At 64.0% G+C, this 6,938-nt stretch overlaps 1 non-coding gene across 1 annotated transcript; it reads left to right on the top strand.

The window, feature by feature from the left end:
• The first annotated feature begins 248 nt into the window (after positions 1-248).
• On the top strand, positions 249-367 carry LOC131871019 (5S ribosomal RNA). Its single transcript, XR_009369316.1, has one exon. It is a non-coding gene; the product is annotated as a 5S ribosomal RNA (ribosomal RNA).
• Positions 368-6,938: the final 6,571 nt, after the last annotated feature.

The following is a 6,938-nucleotide window of genomic DNA, read 5'->3' as shown; positions in this document are numbered from 1 at the left end:
TGTGTGGGCACCGCGTTGCAGACGGGACACTGCACGCACACGACGCCCCCTCCAGGTGCACGCACGTAGGCCGGGCCGGGTGCACACCCGACGCCCTAGCAAGGTGCGCGCACCCGGGCAGGGCTCACACTTGGCGAACGGGGCGCACTTCGCGAGGGAGGGTGTGCACCTCGACGGGGGTGGGTGGCCGGGGTGGATTCGCACGTGGGTCGCGGTTTGCTAAGTACACACTGCGACAAGCTCATAACGGGTGCGATCATACCAGCATTAGTGCACCGGATCCCATCAGAACTCCGCAGTTAAGCGCGCTTGGGCCGGAGTAGTACTGGGATGGGTGACCTCCCGGGAAGTCCCGGTGTTGCACCCTTTTTTAGTTTTTCGCCGGGCGTCGCAATGCTATTTGAATAAACCTTTTGCCCGTTTGCGTTCTCGTCGGGGCCGGGCCGGGCCGGGGTGCGCTGCCCGCACTACCGCGCGCGCGGGGGCGACACCGAGCGCGCACCCGAGGCACCCCGAGCACACAGGCCACGGTGCAACCCGGGCGTTGTGCGCGCACCCCGGTGCACCCGAGGTGCTGCGCGCGCACCCAGGTGAAATCGGTGTGCACCTCGGCCAGTGCGCGCTCGGTCGAGTCGCGCACGTTGGCCAAGGTGCACGGTGATGTTTCTTACTCTAAGGTTCCGCACCAGACGCCCGGGACAGGTGAGCGAAGCTGGGCGGGGCCGGGTGCGCGGCCGGGGCAGGTGCACGCAGCTGGAGAGAGCTTTGGAGCACACTTCGGAGCGCACCAATGATGCGCTCCATTCAAAAGTTTCCTGAAAAGGCAAAAAAAGTTGAGATTATAGAATTTCCCACTTGAGAGATTGTAAAAAAAAAAAATTTAAAATGAAGGAAACGCGGGTGCCAAGGTGTGCGCACCAAGGCGCACCAAGCGCCATGGCGAAGGTGCACGCAAGGTGCGCACCCGAGGCAAACCGGACAATTAACCCAACTTTCGACTTCGCGCGCACCTTGGAGCGCACTTCGGAGCGCTCCTTGGTGCGCACCAATCTTGGGCACCTCGGAGTGCACCATGGCGCCCACCAAGGTGCGCACCCGGGGCAAACCGAGCTCCGACTTCGTGCGCACCTTGGAGCGCACGAAAGGTGCGCACCATGGCGCCCACCAAGGTGCGCAGCCCAGCCAAGGCGTGCGCATCAAGGTGCGCACCCTGGCGAAGGTGCGCACCCGGGGCAAACCGAGCTCCGACTTCGTGCGCACCTTGGAGCGCACAAAAGGTGCGCAACCCAGCCAAGGTGTGCGCACCCCGGTCAAACCGAGCTCCGAATCGTGCGCACCAGAGGTGCACGCCATCGTGCGCACCTTGGAGCACACTTCGGAGCCCTCCTTGGTGCGCGCCGATGTTGCGCACCTCGGAGCGCACCCGGGGAAAACAATGCAATTAACCCGACTTTCGACTTCGTGGGCACCTCGGAGCGCTCTCGGGTTCGCACCTCGGAGCACACCGAGGTGCGCACCTTTGATGCGCTGCCTTCACCAATTTCCAGAAAAGGCAAGAAAACATTGAGAAGGTGTGCGCACCGAGGTGCCCACCCTGGCGAAGGTGCACGCGAGGTGCGCACCCGGGGCAAACCGGGCTCCGACTTCGTGCACGCCGCACCTTGGAGCACACTTCGGAGCGCTCCTTGGTGCGCACCAGGGCGCGCAACCCAGCCGAGGTGCCCACCCCGGCGAAGGTGCACGCGAGGTGCGCACCCGGGGCAAACCGGGCTCCGACTTCGTGCACGCCATGGTGCCCACCGCGGCGAAGGTGCACGCGAGGTGCGCACCCGGGGCAAACCGGGCTCCGACTTCGTGCACGCCGCACCTTGGAGCACACTTCGGAGCGCTCCTTGGTGCGCACCATGGTGCCCACCAGGGCGCGCAACCCCGCCGAAGGTGCACGCGAGGTGCGCACCCGGGGCAAACCGGGCTCCGACTTCGTGCACGCCGCACCTTGGAGCACACTTCGGAGCGCTCCTTGGTGCGCACCATGGTGCCCACCAGGGCGCGCAACCCCGCCGAAGGTGCACGCGAGGTGCGCACCCGGGGCAAACCGGGCTCCGACTTCGTGCACGCCATGGTGCGCACCGCGGCGAAGGTGCGCACCCGGGGCAAACCGGGCTCCGACTTCGTGCACGCCGCACCTTGGAGCACACTTCGGAGCGCTCCTTGGTGCGCACCAGGGCGCGCAACCCAGCCGAGGTGCCCACCCCGGCGAAGGTGCACGCGAGGTGCGTACCCGGGGCAAACCGGGCTCCGACTTCGTGCACGCCGCACCTTGGAGCACACTTCGGAGCGCTCCTTGGTGCGCACCATGGTGCCCACCAGGCCGCGCAACCCAGCCAAGGTGTGCGCACCAAGGTGCACGCGAGGTGCGCACCCGGGGCAAACCGGGGTCCGACTTCGTGCACGCCGCACCTTGGAGCACACATCGGGGCGCTCCCGGGTTCGCACCGGCGTTGCGCACCGTGGTGGGCACCTCGGAGCACACCAAGGTGGGCAGCGAGGTGCGCACCTTTGATGCGATGCCTTCACTAATTTCCATAAAAGGCAAAAAAAAAACGAGATTTTAAAATTTCCGTTTTGAAAGATAGTGAGAAAAAGGGAATGCTGGTGCCATCTTGAGCCCGCCCTGGTGCGCAGCCCAGCCAAGGTGTGCGCACCAAGGTGCCCACCCTGGCGAAGGTGCGCGCCCGGGCAATTAATCCAACTTCCAACTTCGCGCGCGCCAGGGTGGGAGCGCACCCAACAACCGGGCCTGGGAAGAGCCAATGCGAGAAACCCCACCAAACGCTCTGACAAAAAAAGAGGGGGCGCTCCAGTAACCCCGCTTCGGAGCGCACCCTGGGCAAACCCAGCCAAGGTGCCCACCCCGGCCAAGGTGCAGGCGAGGTGCGCACCCGGGGCAAACCGGGCTCCGACAACGTGCACGCCGCACCTTGGAGCACACTTCGTAGCGCTCCCGGGTGCGCACCTCAGAGCACACCAAGGTGGGCAGCGAGGTGCGCACCTTTGATGCGCTGCCTTCACTAATTTCCAGAAAAGGCAAAAAAAAAAGGAGATTTTAAAATTTCCGTTTTGAAAGATAGTGAAAAAAACGGAACGCGCGTGCCATCTTGAGCCCGCCCTGGTGCGCAGCCCAGGTAAGGTGCCCACCCTGGCAAAGGTGCGCACCCGGGCAATTAACCCTACTTCCGACTTCGTGCGCGCCAGGGTGGCAACCGGGCCTCGGAAGAGCCAATGCGAGAAACCCCACCAAACGCTCCGACAAAAAAAGAGGCGGCGCTCCAATAACCCCGCTTCGGAGCGCAGCCGGGGCAAACCCAGCCAAGGTGCCCACCCCGACGAAGGTGCACGCGAGGTGCGCACCCGGGGCAAACCGGGCTCCGACAACGTGCACGCAGCACCTTGGAGCACACTTCGAAGCACTCCCGGGTGCCCACCGGCGTTGCGCACCGTGGTGGGCAGCGAGGTGCGCACCTTTGATGCGCTGCCTTCACTAATTTCCAGAAAAAGGCAAAAAAAAATGAGATTTTAAAATTTCCGTTTTGAAAGATAGTGAAAAAAAAGGAACGCGGGTGCCATCTTGAGCCCGCCCTGGTGCGCAGCCCAGGCAAGGCATGCGCACCAAGGTGCCCACCCGAGGTGCACACCCGGGGCAAACCGGGCTCCGACTTCGTGCAGGCCGCACCTTGGAGCACACTTCGGAGCGCTCCTTGGTGCGCACCATGGTGCCCACCAGGGCGCGCAACCCAGCCAAGGTCTGCACACCAAGGTGCCCACCCCGGCGAAGGTGCACGCGAGGTGCGCACCCGGGGCAAACCGGGCTCCGACTTCGTGCACGCCATGGTGCCCACCGCGGCGAAGGTGCACGCGAGGTGCGCACCCGGGGCAAACCGGGCTCCGACTTCGTGCACGCCGCACCTTGGAGCACACTTCGGAGCGCTCCTTGGTGCGCACCATGGTGCCCACCAGGGCGCGCAACCCAGCCAAGGTGTGCGCACCAAGGTGCACGCGAGGTGCGCACCCGGGGCAAACCGGGGTCCGACTTCGTGCACGCCGCACCTTGGAGCACACATCGGAGCGCTCCCAGGTTCGCACCAGCGTTGCGCACCTTTGATGCGCTGCCTTCACTAATTTCAAGAAAAGGCAAAAAAAAACGAGATTTTAAAATTTCCGTTCTGAAAGATAGTGAAAAAAACGGAACGCGGGTGCCATCTTGAGCCCTTCCTGGTGCGCAGCCCAGGCAAGTTGTGCGCACCAAGGTGCCCACCCTGGCGGAGGTGCGCGCCCGGGGCAATCCGGGCTCCGACTTCGTGCACTGCATGGTGCCCACCAAGGCGCGCAACCCAGCCAAGGTGCCCACCGCAGCGAAGGTGCACGCGAGGTGCGCACCCGAGGTGCACACCCGGGGCAAACCGGGCTCCGACTTCGTGCACGCCGCACCTTGGAGCACACTTCAGAGCGCTCCTTGGTGCGCACCAGGGCGCGCAACCCAGCCGAGGTGCCCACCCCGGCGAAGGTGCACGCGAGGTGCGCACCCGGGGCAAACCGGGCTCCGACTTCGTGCACGCCATGGTGCCCACCGCGGCGAAGGTGCGCACCCGGGGCAAACCGGGCTCCGACTTCGTGCACGCCGCACCTTGGAGCACACTTCGGAGCGCTCCTTGGTGCGCACCATGGTGCCCACCAGGCCGCGCAACCCAGCCAAGGTGTGCGCACCAAGGTGCACGCGAGGTGCGCACCCGGGGCAAACCGGGGTCCGACTTCGTGCACGCCGCACCTTGGAGCACACATCGGGGCGCTCCCGGGTTCGCACCGGCGTTGCGCACCGTGGTGGGCACCTCGGAGCACACCAAGGTGGGCAGCGAGGTGCGCACCTTTGATGCGATGCCTTCACTAATTTCCATAAAAGGCAAAAAAAAAACGAGATTTTAAAATTTCCGTTTTGAAAGATAGTGAGAAAAAGGGAATGCTGGTGCCATCTTGAGCCCGCCCTGGTGCGCAGCCCAGCCAAGGTTTGCGCACCAAGGTGCCCACCCTGGCGAAGGTGCGCGCCCGGGCAATGCGCGCCCGGGCAATTAACCCAACTTCCAACTTCGCGCGCGCCAGGGTGGGAGCGCACCCAACAACCGGGCCTGGGAAGAGCCAATGCGAGAAACCCCACCAAACTCTCTGACAAAAAAAGAGGGGGCGCTCCAGTAACCCCGCTTCGGAGCGCACCCTGGGCAAACCCAGCCAAGGTGCCCACCCCGGCCAAGGTGCAGGCGAGGTGCGCACCCGGGGCAAACCGGGCTCCGACAACGTGCACGCCGCACCTTGGAGCACACTTCGTAGCGCTCCCGGGTGCGCACCTCAGAGCACACCAAGGTGGGCAGCGAGGTGCGCACCTTTGATGCGCTGCCTTCACTAATTTCCAGAAAAGGCAAAAAAAAAAGGAGATTTTAAAATTTCCGTTTTGAAAGATAGTGAAAAAAACGGAACGCGCGTGCCATCTTGAGCCCGCCCTGGTGCGCAGCCCAGGTAAGGTGCCCACCCTGGCAAAGGTGCGCACCCGGGCAATTAACCCTACTTCCGACTTCGTGCGCGCCAGGGTGGCAACCGGGCCTCGGAAGAGCCAATGCGAGAAACCCCACCAAACGCTCCGACAAAAAAAGAGGCGGCGCTCCAATAACCCCGCTTCGGAGCGCAGCCGGGGCAAACCCAGCCAAGGTGCCCACCCCGACGAAGGTGCACGCGAGGTGCGCACCCGGGGCAAACCGGGCTCCGACAACGTGCACGCAGCACCTTGGAGCACACTTCGAAGCACTCCCGGGTGCCCACCGGCGTTGCGCACCGTGGTGGGCAGCGAGGTGCGCACCTTTGATGCGCTGCCTTCACTAATTTCCAGAAAAAGGCAAAAAAAAATGAGATTTTAAAATTTCCGTTTTGAAAGATAGTGAAAAAAAAGGAACGCGGGTGCCATCTTGAGCCCGCCCTGGTGCGCAGCCCAGGCAAGGCATGCGCACCAAGGTGCCCACCCGAGGTGCACACCCGGGGCAAACCGGGCTCCGACTTCGTGCAGGCCGCACCTTGGAGCACACTTCGGAGCGCTCCTTGGTGCGCACCATGGTGCCCACCAGGGCGCGCAACCCAGCCAAGGTCTGCACACCAAGGTGCCCACCCCGGCGAAGGTGCACGCGAGGTGCGCACCCGGGGCAAACCGGGCTCCGACTTCGTGCACGCCATGGTGCCCACCGCGGCGAAGGTGCACGCGAGGTGCGCACCCGGGGCAAACCGGGCTCCGACTTCGTGCACGCCGCACCTTGGAGCACACTTCGGAGCGCTCCTTGGTGCGCACCATGGTGCCCACCAGGGCGCGCAACCCAGCCAAGGTGTGCGCACCAAGGTGCACGCGAGGTGCGCACCCGGGGCAAACCGGGGTCCGACTTCGTGCACGCCGCACCTTGGAGCACACATCGGAGCGCTCCCAGGTTCGCACCAGCGTTGCGCACCTTTGATGCGCTGCCTTCACTAATTTCCAGAAAAGGCAAAAAAAAACGAGATTTTAAAATTTCCGTTCTGAAAGATAGTGAAAAAAACGGAACGCGGGTGCCATCTTGAGCCCTTCCTGGTGCGCAGCCCAGGCAAGTTGTGCGCACCAAGGTGCCCACCCTGGCGGAGGTGCGCGCCCGGGGCAATCCGGGCTCCGACTTCGTGCACTGCATGGTGCCCACCAAGGCGCGCAACCCAGCCAAGGTGCCCACCGCAGCGAAGGTGCACGCGAGGTGCGCACCCGAGGTGCACACCCGGGGCAAACCGGGCTCCGACTTCGTGCACGCCGCACCTTGGAGCACACTTCAGAGCGCTCCTTGGTGCGCACCAGGGCGCGCAACCCAACCAAGGTCTGCACACCA

Source organism: Cryptomeria japonica, unplaced genomic scaffold (genome assembly GCF_030272615.1).
Source record: "Cryptomeria japonica unplaced genomic scaffold, Sugi_1.0 HiC_scaffold_365, whole genome shotgun sequence".
NCBI classification, from domain to species: domain Eukaryota; kingdom Viridiplantae; phylum Streptophyta; class Pinopsida; order Cupressales; family Cupressaceae; genus Cryptomeria; species Cryptomeria japonica.
This window is presented reverse-complemented; position numbering and strand designations above follow the sequence as displayed.